This window comes from Coregonus lavaretus, assembly GCF_964263955.1.
Source record: "Coregonus lavaretus genome assembly, contig: HAP1_SCAFFOLD_3361, whole genome shotgun sequence".
Lineage (NCBI taxonomy): Eukaryota > Metazoa > Chordata > Actinopteri > Salmoniformes > Salmonidae > Coregonus > Coregonus lavaretus.
Window position 1 is genome coordinate 20,851 of NW_028163074.1, and position 11,650 is coordinate 32,500.

General features: G+C 45.3%; 1 pseudogene across 1 annotated transcript in view; it reads right to left on the minus strand.

Annotated features, from left to right (window-relative positions):
• Positions 1-549: 549 nt before the first annotated feature.
• Positions 550-11,650, minus strand: part of LOC311118526 (calcium uniporter protein, mitochondrial-like) — a 14,782-nt pseudogene continuing 3,681 nt past the window's right edge. The window contains exons 3-7 of the transcript XR_014615637.1: positions 5,347-5,451; positions 2,136-2,296; positions 1,540-1,743; positions 963-1,079; positions 550-674 (exon numbers count right to left, since the gene is read on the minus strand). The product of XR_014615637.1 is annotated as a calcium uniporter protein, mitochondrial-like (transcript). The remainder of the gene's footprint in view (positions 675-962; positions 1,080-1,539; positions 1,744-2,135; positions 2,297-5,346; positions 5,452-11,650) is intronic.

Here is an 11,650-nt window from a genome sequence, read left to right on the forward strand (position 1 = left end):
TTCAGTCAGAGAAATTAAAAAAGGAGAAAATGTCAAAAGAAAAACTCCCACGGTCGGTCGCTAAAGGGAAGGGTTTGTCAAAGATGGAGAGGGAGTTCAACAGAAAGAGCAGTAAAGGTGGACGGAGGGAGAGGAGGAGAGCGGAGGAGGGAGAGGAGGAGAGAGGAGGAGGGAGAGGGGGAGAGAGGAGGAGGGGAGGGGGAGAGAGGAGGAGGGGGAGAGGAGGAGGGAGAGGAGGAGAGAGGAGGAGGGAGAGGGGGAGAGAGGAGGAGGGAGAGGGGGAGAGAGGGGGAGAGATAGGAGGAGAGAGGAGGAGGGAGAGGAGGAGAGAGGAGGAGGGAGAGGGGGAGAGAGGGGGAGAGAGGGGGAGAGATAGGAGGAGAGAGGAGGAGGGAGAGGAGGAGAGAGGAGGAGGGAGAGGAGGAGAGCGGAGGAGGGAGAGGAGGAGAGCGGAGGAGGGAGAGGGGGAGAGAGAGGGGGAGAGATAGGAGGAGAGAGGGGGAGAGAGGAGGGGAGAGAGGAGGAGGGAGAGGGGGAGAGAGGAGGAGGGAGGAGGATGAAGGAGGCAGAGGAGGATATATCTCTTCCCATCAATCTTTGCTGGCGGCGGTGAGTTGCTGGACAGGGAGTTGGAGCTGGAGGGGGTCCCTCAGACGCTTGATATCTAACTCCACCTGGGGAGAGGAGGGGGAGAGAGAGAGAAAGAAACAGAATGAGAGAGAGAGAGAGAGAATAATGAGGAATCTGTGAATTCCTTCTACATTTGTTCAACGTTTCAATCCAGATGATGAAACCATAAAGTACATTTTGTGTACACGTGTTAATGTGTGCGTGCCTGTGTGTGTGTGTGCGCGTTTGTTTGTGTGTGTGTGTGTGCGCGTTTGTTTGTGTGTGTGTGTGTGTGTGCGTGCGTGCGTGCTAGCATCCCAGCCCACATCTGTTCCTGCCTGCATAGTGCCTACCTCAGCGATAGAGTCCTTCAGCTCGTTGTACTTGTGGATGTCAAAGCGTTGTCTCTTCACCCCCTTGTGGAAGAACAGCAGGTACTGTCGGTCCCTGGCGTCAGGGTAGATGTACTCCTACAGGACGGGGGGGGGAGGGGGACATTCTATCACAATAACACAACACACAAACAGACCTACTCCAGAATGCTACAACTACTCCTAGGGAATAATACTGTATACATTCCCCTACAGGGAAAGAGGACACAAACATGAATGAACCAAACATGAATGAACCTGCTCAAAAAAACCGCTACTATATATACACACAGACTATTGCTTAGCCTCAACACACAGTCTGGCCCTGTAACAGCCTATCTACTTTTACATTTACATTTACGTCATTTAGCAGACGCTCTTATCCAGAGCGACTTACATGAGCAATTAGGGTTAAGTGCCTTGCTCAAGGGCACATCGGCATATTTTTCACCTAGTCGGCTCGGGGATTAGAACCAGCGACCTTTCGATTACTGGCACAACGCTCTTAACCACTAAGCTACCTGCCGATTTTCTGTGTGTGCTACAGAGGGTGTGTTACCTGGCGTGTGAGTACGTAGTACGAGTACATGGCCATGGCGGTAGCGTAGGTAATGAAGTAGGTGACCGGCTCCATGATGTCCCAGGAGTACTCCCACCAGGTGAGGCGTGCCAGGATCCCAAACTGGGTTGCCATGTAGGCCACGCCCCCCCACAGCACCCAGGTGGTACGACGCTCCGCCTTACGACTCAGCTCCTCCCTCACCTTGGGACGGACAGCCAATCAGAGACGGGCATCAGTCAATAAGGGCACTTACACCAGCGGTCCGCCGTAGCTCGGTTGTTAGAGAATGGTGCTTACAACACAGGGATAGTGGGTTTGATTCCCGGGGCCACCCATACGTAAAACATTTATCCACGCAAAATAATCTGCTAAAATGCATATATTATTATATGTCACTACCATCCATTGATTTGTGAATGAACACTCCCAATGGGAGTGAATACACTTGTATTGACCCTTTTCTATCCACCAATGCTAAACATTAACCGTGCAGTGAATGGAATCCTAAACACAGCAACTAAAGCCCATCAGAAGACAGAAAAAAGTGATATTTACAAATGTTATTTAATTCCAATAAATCCCTTTCTGTGTACCTTCTCCAGTGGGCGTAGCTGTGAGTTGAGGTCCTCCAGTCTGACGACCAGTTCCTTCTCTTTGCTCAGCTGGTGTTCTTCTATACGCAGGGTGGTGTAGAGCTGCTGAACCAGGAACTTAACGTCGTTCAGACGCTCTGCCTCATCATGGGCCAGCAGATCTACAGAGACACACAGAGGGTTAGGAGGTAGAGACAGACAGACAGACAGACAGACACGCTCTGCCTCATCATGGGCCAGCAGATCTACAGAGACACACAGAGGGTTAGGAGGTAGAGACACACAGAAGGTTAGGAGACACAGACAGACAGACAGACAGACAGACAGACAGACAGACAGGCAGACAGACACGCTCTGCCTCATCATGGGCCAGCAGATCTACAGAGACACACAGAGGGTTAGGAGACACAGACAGACAGACAGACAGACAGACAGACAGACAGGCTCTGCCTCATCATGGGCCAGCAGATCAACAGAGACACACAGAGGGTTAGGAGACACAGACAGACAGACAGACAGACAGACAGACAGACAGACAGACAGACAGACAGACAGGCTCTGCCTCCTCATGGGCTAGCAGATCTACAGAGACAAACACGTAGACAGACATCATAGAGAATGATAGAGGACTGTAGTGGCCAAAAGCCTGTTTTAACATGGGCAGCTCCATTGAGGACTTTCACCATTTTTAATTAGTCAACTGGGTGGGACTTCCTATGTGTTAAGAAAGGATCTCATAAGTCCATCCAGGTCATCAGGAGGGATCAGCCAATTAATTATACTTATGAGTAAACATTCCCATAACCGCAGGTGGCAGTAAATCACCAACCTTGACTTTATACCTGTTCAAACAACACACTCCAGGGGGCAGTATGCCAGAGGAATCACTCCAGATCCAAGGTGAAATTCAACGTTTGTGCAGGTCCCCAGGACATTGGGAGACACCGTCAAAACTGGCCACTAGAGGCAAAGCTAAAAAAAAAAAACTACAAACAAGTACCGAGAGCACTGAGATTGAACCTGCGCCGTTCGGACCGGGACCTCACAGCTTAGACCCCTCTGCCATCTGTCTACAACGATTTAGCACGCCCAAACTTAACCGTGGCGTTGTTTTCAGTTTGAACCCTACCCCAAACCTTAACCCTTAACTTAACCAGTCGGAATGAATGCCCAAACTTAACCGTGGCGTTGTTTTCAGTTTGAACCCTACCCCAAACCTTAACCCTTAACTTAACCAGTCGGAATGAATGCCCAAACTTAACCGTGGCGTTGTTTTCAGTTTGAACCCTACCCCAAACCTTAACCCTTAACTTAACCAGTCGGAATTAATGCCCAAACTTAACCGTGGCGTTGTTTTCAGTTTGAACCCTACCCCAAACCTTAACCCTTAACTTAACCAGTCGGAATTAATGCCCAACTTAACCGTGGCGTTGTTTTCAGTTTGAACCCTACCCCAAACCTTAACCCTTAACTTAACCAGTCGGAATGAATGCCCAAACTTAACCGTGGCGTTGTTTTCAGTTTGAACCCTACCCCAAACCTTAACCCTTAACTTAACCAGTTGGAATTGATGCCCAAACTTAACCGTGGCGTTGTTTTCAGTTTGAACCCTACCCCAAACCTTAACCCTTAACTTAACCAGTCGGAATGAATGCCCAAACTTAACCGTGGCGTTGTTTTCAGTTTGAACCCTACCCCAAACCTTAACCCTTAACTTAACCAGTCGGAATTAATGCCCAAACTTAACCGTGGCGTTGTTTTCAGTTTGAACCCTACCCCAAACCTTAACCCTTAACTTAACCAGTCGGAATGAATGCCCAAACTTAACCGTGGCGTTGTTTTCAGTTTGAACCCTACCCCAAACCTTAACCCTTAACTTAACCAGTCGGAATTAATGCCCAAACTTAACCGTGGCGTTGTTTTCAGTTTTAACCCTACCCCAAACCTTAACCCTTAACTTAACCAGTCGGAATTAATGCCCAACTTAACCGTGGCGTTGTTTTCAGTTTGAACCCTACCCCAAACCTTAACCCTTAACTTAACCAGTCGGAATGAATGCCCAACTTAACCGTGGCGTTGTTTTCAGTTTGAACCCTAGCCCAAACCTTAACCCTTAACTTAACCAGTCGGAATTAATGCCCAAACTTAACCGTGGCGTTGTTTTCAGTTTGAACCCTACCCCAAACCTTAACCCTTAACTTAACCAGTCTGAATTAATGCCCAAACTTAACCGTGGCGTTGTTTTCAGTTTGAACCCTACCCCAAACCTTAACCCTTAACTTAACCAGTCGGAATGAATGCCCAAACTTAACCGTGGCGTTGTTTTCAGTTTGAACCCTACCCCAAACCTTAACCCTTAACTTAACCAGTCGGAATTAATGCCCAACTTAACCGTGGCGTTGTTTTCAGTTTGAACCCTACCCCAAACCTTAACCCTTAACTTAACCAGTCGTAATGAATGCCCAACTTAACCGTGGCATTGTTTTCAGTTTGAACCCTACCCCAAACCTTAACCCTTAACTTAACCAGTCGGAATTAATGCCCAAACTTAACCGTGGCGTTGTTTTCAGTTTGAACCCTACCCCAAACCTTAACCCTTAACTTAACCAGTCGGAATTAATGCCCAACTTAACCGTGGCGTTGTTTTCAGTTTGAACCCTACCCCAAACCTTAACCCTTAACTTAACCAGTCGGAATTAATGCCCAACTTAACCGTGGCGTTGTTTTCAGTTTGAACCCTACCCCAAACCTTAACCCTTAACTTAACCAGTCGGAATGAATGCCCAAACTTAACCGTGGCGTTGTTTCTGTGTGCCTAATTTTAACACATTTGTCAAAGAATGTCAGGTTTATACAAGGAGGTTGGGAGATGAAGTCAGACGGGGATATCTTGTTGAGTTCACACCCTTTCAGTTTGTTTACCAACTCATACCAGTAGTAGAAGAAGAACATGGACTACTTCAAAATGGAGATGGCCTCAATGGTACTACCTGTGCTCTCACAGACGCCACAATGGGACAGACACAACGCTGCGACGGCTAAACATCTCTATGGTATCAACAAAAACAAGGGGAAGGCAGACATTGTTTATCTAAGTCTATGAAAAACAGACAGAGACACACACACCAATGCCTACTTTCACTTCTTAAAAGTGTGAAGAACTAAATAAATGTGTTTTCCATCTCCTGACCCGACCCCAGGTCATCCTCACCTCTTCGTGGCGGCCTCACCAGGTGCGTAACGTCGTTGATGACCAGGTTGAAATCGTCCAACAGCAGGATGTCTATCCCTGTAGAAGAGGCTACCCTTGCCCCATCTGGAGGGAGGGAGAGGGAGGAGGGAGAAGAGGGGGAGGGGAGAGGGAGGAGGGGAGAGAGGGGGAGAGGGGAGAGAGAGAGGGGGAGAGGAGAGAGGGGAGAGGAGAGAAGGAAGAGATGGGGGAGGGGAGAGGGAGGAGGGAGGGAGAGAGGGGGGAGGGGAGGAGGGAGGGAGAGAGGGGGGAGAGGAGGGGGAGGGAGAGAGGGAGAGAGAGGGAGAGAGAGAGAGAGAGAGGGGGAGGGAGAATGGAGGGGGGGAGGGAGAGAGGGGGAGGGAGAATGGAGGGGTGGAGGGAGAGAGAGAGGGGAGAGGGGAGGGAGGGAGAGAGGGGAGGGAGAGAGGGGAGGGAGAGAGGGGAGGGGGATGGGAGAGGAGGGAGGGAGAGGGGGGAGAGAGAGAGAGAGGGGGAGGGAGGGAGAGAGAGAGGGGAGAGGGGAGGGAGGGAGAGAGGGGAGGGGGATGGGAGAGAGGGGAGGGGGATGGGAGAGAGGGGGGAGAGGAGGGAGGGAGAGGGGGGAGAGAGAGAGAGAGGGGGAGGGAGGGAGAGAGGGGGAGGGAGGGAGAGAGGGGGAGGGAGGGAGAGAGGGGGAGGGAGGGAGAGAGGGGGAGAGAGGGAGAGAGGGGGAGGGAGGGAGAGAGGGGGAGGGAGAATGGCGGAATGGAGGGGTGGAGGGAGAGGGGGAGGGAGAATGGAGGAATGGAGGGTGGAGGGAGAGAGAGAGGGGAGAGGGAGGAGGGGAGAGGGGAGAGGGAGGAGGGGAGGGGGGAGAGGGAGGAGGGGAGGGAGGGAGAGAGGGGAGGGAGAGAGGGGAGGGGGAGAGGGGAGGGAGGGAGAGGAGGGGGAGAGGAGGGAGGGAGAGGAGGGGGAGTTGAGAGGGAGGAGGGAGAGAGGGGAGAGAGAGGGAGAATGGAGGGATGGAGAGATGGAGGGAGAGATAGGGAAGGAGACAAAGAGAGAGAGATAGAAACAAAGAGATAACAGTCATGAGACCATGCACCGAAACATTCTGCTACTTGAAACACACTTCACATCCTCATCATTTCATGTCAGTAACATTATGCCTATTTCTCCGGTTGCCTCCCGACTGGCACCCTATTCCCTACATAGTGCACTACTTTAGATCAGGGCCCAACCAGGGCCCATAGGGCTCTGGTCAAAAGTAGTGCACTATAAGGGGGGATAAGGTACCAGTTGGGACACACCCTATATGAATGCAGAATAGGCTCTGAGACTAGCCCTGAGTCGTTTTAATGGAGATCATGTCTGCGTCCCAAATGGCTTCCTATTCCCTAGATAGCGCACTACTTTTGATCAGATCCCTATCGGTAGTAGTGCACTAATTAGGGAATATAGTGCCAATTGGGACGTAGTTCTGATACCATAGACTCAGAGTGAAGACATCTGCACCACTTGTTAGAGGATAATGAGCACAATCAGTAGAGGAGACAGGCTGTGTCCCGAATGGCACCCTGTTCCCTACAGAGTGCACTACTCCAGACCACTAAATAGGGAACAGGGAGGCATTTGGAAAGCATTTAAATAACAATGAGCAGTGGACTAAAAAGGTATTGTGGCATTATGCCTGAATATTGACAGAACAGAGTGGTTAACTAGTGTCCACAACAACCAGGATTAATACTGATAGTACAGAGTGGTTAACTAGTGTCCACAACAACCAGGATTAATACTGATAGAACAGAGTGGTTAACTAGTGTCTACAACAACCAGGATTAATACTGATAGTACAGAGTGGTTAACTAGTGTCTACAATTACCAGGATTAATACTGATAGAACAGAGTGGTTAACTAGTGTCCACAACAACCAGGATTAATAATGATAGAACAGAGTGGTTAACTAGTGTCCACAACAACCAGGATTAATACTGATAGAACAGAGTGGTTAACTAGTGTCCACAACAACCAGGATTAATACTGATAGTACAGAGTGGTTAACTAGTGTCCACAACAACCAGGATTAATACTGATAGAACAGAGTGGTTAACTAGTGTCCACAACAACCAGGATTAATACTGATAGAACAGAGTGGTTAACTAGTGTCCACAACAACCAGGATTAATACTGATAGTACAGAGTGGTTAACTAGTGTCCACAACAACCAGGATTAATACTGATAGTACAGAGTGGTTAACTAGTGTCCACAACAACCAGGATTAATACTGATATAACAGAGTGGTTAACTAGTGTCCACAACAACCAGGATTAATACTGATATAACAGAGTGGTTAACTAGTGTCTACAACAACCAGGATTAATACTGATAGAACAGAGTGGTTAACTAGTGTCTACAACAACCAGGATTAATACTGATAGAACAGAGTGGTTAACTAGTGTCTACAACAACCAGGATTAATACTGATAGAACAGAGTGGTTAACTAGTGTCTACAATTAACAGGATTAATACTGATAGTACAGAGTGGTTAACTAGTGTCCACAACAACCAGGATTAATACTGATAGAACAGAGTGGTTAACTAGTGTCCACAACAACCAGGATTAATACTGATAGTACAGAGTGGTTAACTAGTGTCCACAACAACCAGGATTAATACTGATAGAACAGAGTGGTTAACTAGTGTCCACAACAACCAGGATTAATACTGATAGAACAGAGTGGTTAACTAGTGTCCACAACAACCAGGATTAATAATGATAGAACAGAGTGGTTAACTAGTGTCCACAACAACCAGGATTAATACTGATAGTACAGAGTGGTTAACTAGTGTCCACAACAACCAGGATTAATACTGATATAACAGAGTGGTTAACTAGTGTCCACAACAACCAGGATTAATACTGATATAACAGAGTGGTTAACTAGTGTCTACAACAACCAGGATTAATACTGATAGAACAGAGTGGTTAACTAGTGTCTACAACAACCAGGATTAATACTGATAGAACAGAGTGGTTAACTAGTGTCTACAACAACCAGGATTAATACTGATAGAACAGAGTGGTTAACTAGTGTCTACAATTAACAGGATTAATACTGATAGTACAGAGTGGTTAACTAGTGTCCACAACAACCAGGATTAATACTGATAGAACAGAGTGGTTAACTAGTGTCCACAACAACCAGGATTAATACTGATAGTACAGAGTGGTTAACTAGTGTCCACAACAACCAGGATTAATACTGATAGTACAGAGTGGTTAACTAGTGTCCACAACAACCAGGATTAATACTGATAGTACAGAGTGGTTAACTAGTGTCCACAACAACCAGGATGAATACTGATAGAACAGAGTGGTTAACTAGTGTCCACAACAACCAGGATTAATACTGATAGTACAGAGTGGTTAACTAGTGTTTACAACAACCAGGATTAATACTGATATAACAGAGTGGTTAACTAGTGTCTACAACAACCAGGATTAATACTGATAGAACAGAGTGGTTAACTAGTGTCCACAACAACCAGGATTAATACTGATATAACAGAGTGGTTAACTAGTGTCCACAACAACCAGGATTAATACTGATATAACAGAGTGGTTAACTAGTGTCCACAACAACCAGGATTAATACTGATAGAACAGAGTGGTTAACTAGTGTCCACAACAACCAGGATTAATACTGATAGTACAGAGTGGTTAACTAGTGTCCACAACAACCAGGATTAATACTGATAGTACAGAGTGGTTAACTAGTGTCCACAACAACCAGGATTAATACTGATATAACAGAGTGGTTAACTAGTGTCCACAACAACCAGGATTAATACTGATATAACAGAGTGGTTAACTAGTGTCTACAACAACCAGGATTAATACTGATAGAACAGAGTGGTTAACTAGTGTCTACAACAACCAGGATTAATACTGATAGAACAGAGTGGTTAACTAGTGTCTACAACAACCAGGATTAATACTGATAGAACAGAGTGGTTAACTAGTGTCTACAATTAACAGGATTAATACTGATAGTACAGAGTGGTTAACTAGTGTCCACAACAACCAGGATTAATACTGATAGAACAGAGTGGTTAACTAGTGTCCACAACAACCAGGATTAATACTGATAGAACAGAGTGGTTAACTAGTGTCCACAACAACCAGGATTAATAATGATAGAACAGAGTGGTTAACTAGTTTCTACAACAACCAGGATTAATACTGATAGAACAGAGTGGTTAACTAGTGTCTACAACAACCAGGATTAATACTGATAGAACAGAGTGGTTAACTAGTGTCTACAATTAACATGATTAATACTGATAGTACAGAGTGGTTAACTAGTGTCCACAACAACCAGGATTAATACTGATAGAACAGAGTGGTTAACTAGTGTCCACAACAACCAGGATTAATACTGATAGAACAGAGTGGTTAACTAGTGTCCACAACAACCAGGATTAATACTGATAGAACAGAGTGGTTAACTAGTGTCCACAACAACCAGGATTAATACTGATAGTACAGAGTGGTTAACTAGTGTCCACAACAACCAGGATTAATACTGATATAACAGAGTGGTTAACTAGTGTCCACAACAACCAGGATTAATGCTGATAGAACAGAGTGGTTAACTAGTGTCTACAACAATCAGGATTAATACTGATAGTACAGAGTGGTTAACTAGTGTCTACAATTAACAGGATTAATACTGATAGTACAGAGTGGTTAACTAGTGTCTACAATTAACAGGATTAATACTGATAGAACAGAGTGGTTAACTAGTGTCCACAACAACCAGGATTAATACTGATAGAACAGAGTGGTTAACTAGTGTCCACAACAACCAGGATTAATAATGATAGAACAGAGTGGTTAACTAGTGTCCACAACAACCAGGATTAATACTGACAGTACAGAGTGGTTAACTAGTGTCTACAATTAACAGGATTAATACTGATAGAACAGAGTGGTTAACTAGTGTCTACAACAACCAGGATTAATACTGATAGTACAGAGTGGGTAACTAGTGTCCACAACAACCAGGATTAATAATGATAGAACAGAGTGGTTAACTAGTGTCCACAACAACCAGGATTAATACTGATAGTACAGAGTGGTTAACTAGTGTCCACAACAACCAGGATTAAAACTGATAGTACAGAGTGGGTAACTAGTGTCCACAACAACCAGGATTAATACTGATAGAACAGAGTGGTTAACTAGTGTCTACAATTAACATGATTAATACTGATAGTACAGAGTGGTTAACTAGTGTCCACAACAACCATGATTAATACTAATAGTACAGAGTGGTTAACTAGTGTCTACAACAACCAGGATTAATACTGATAGAACAGAGTGGTTAACTAGTGTCCACAACAACCAGGATTAATACTGATAGTACAGAGTGGTTAACTAGTGTCCACAACAACCAGGATTAATACTGATAGTACAGAGTGGTTAACTAGTGTCCACAACAACCATGATTAATACTGATAGTACAGAGTGGTTAACTAGTGTCCACAACAACCAGGATGAATACTGATAGAACAGAGTGGTTAACTAGTGTCTACAACAACCAGGATTAATACTGATAGTACAGAGTGGTTAACTAGTGTCCACAACAACCAGGATTAATACTGATAGAACAGAGTGGTTAACTAGTGTCTACAACAACCAGGATTAATACTGATAGAACAGAGTGGTTAACTAGTGTCCACAACAACCAGGATTAATACTGATAGTACAGAGTGGGTAACTAGTGTCCACAACAACCAGGATTAATACTGATATAAAAGAGTGGTTAACTAGTGTCCACAACAACCAGGATGAATACTGATAGAACAGAGTGGTTAACTAGTGTCTACAACAACCAGGATTAATACTGATAGAACAGAGTGGTTAACTAGTGTCCACAACAACCATGATTAATACTGATAGTACAGAGTGGTTAACTAGTCTCCACAACAACCAGGATTAATACTGATAGTACAGAGTGGTTAACTAGTGTCCACAACAACCAGGATTAATACTGATAGTACAGAGTGGTTAACTAGTGTCCACAACAACCAGGATTAATACTGATAGTACAGAGTGGTTAACTAGTGTCCACAACAACCAGGATTAATACTGATAGTACAGAGTGGTTAACTAGTGTCTACAACAACCAGGTTTAATACTGATAGTACAGAGTGGTTAACTAGTGTCCATAACAACCAGGATGAATACTGATAGTACAGAGTGGTTAACTAGTGTCCACAACAACCAGGATTAATAC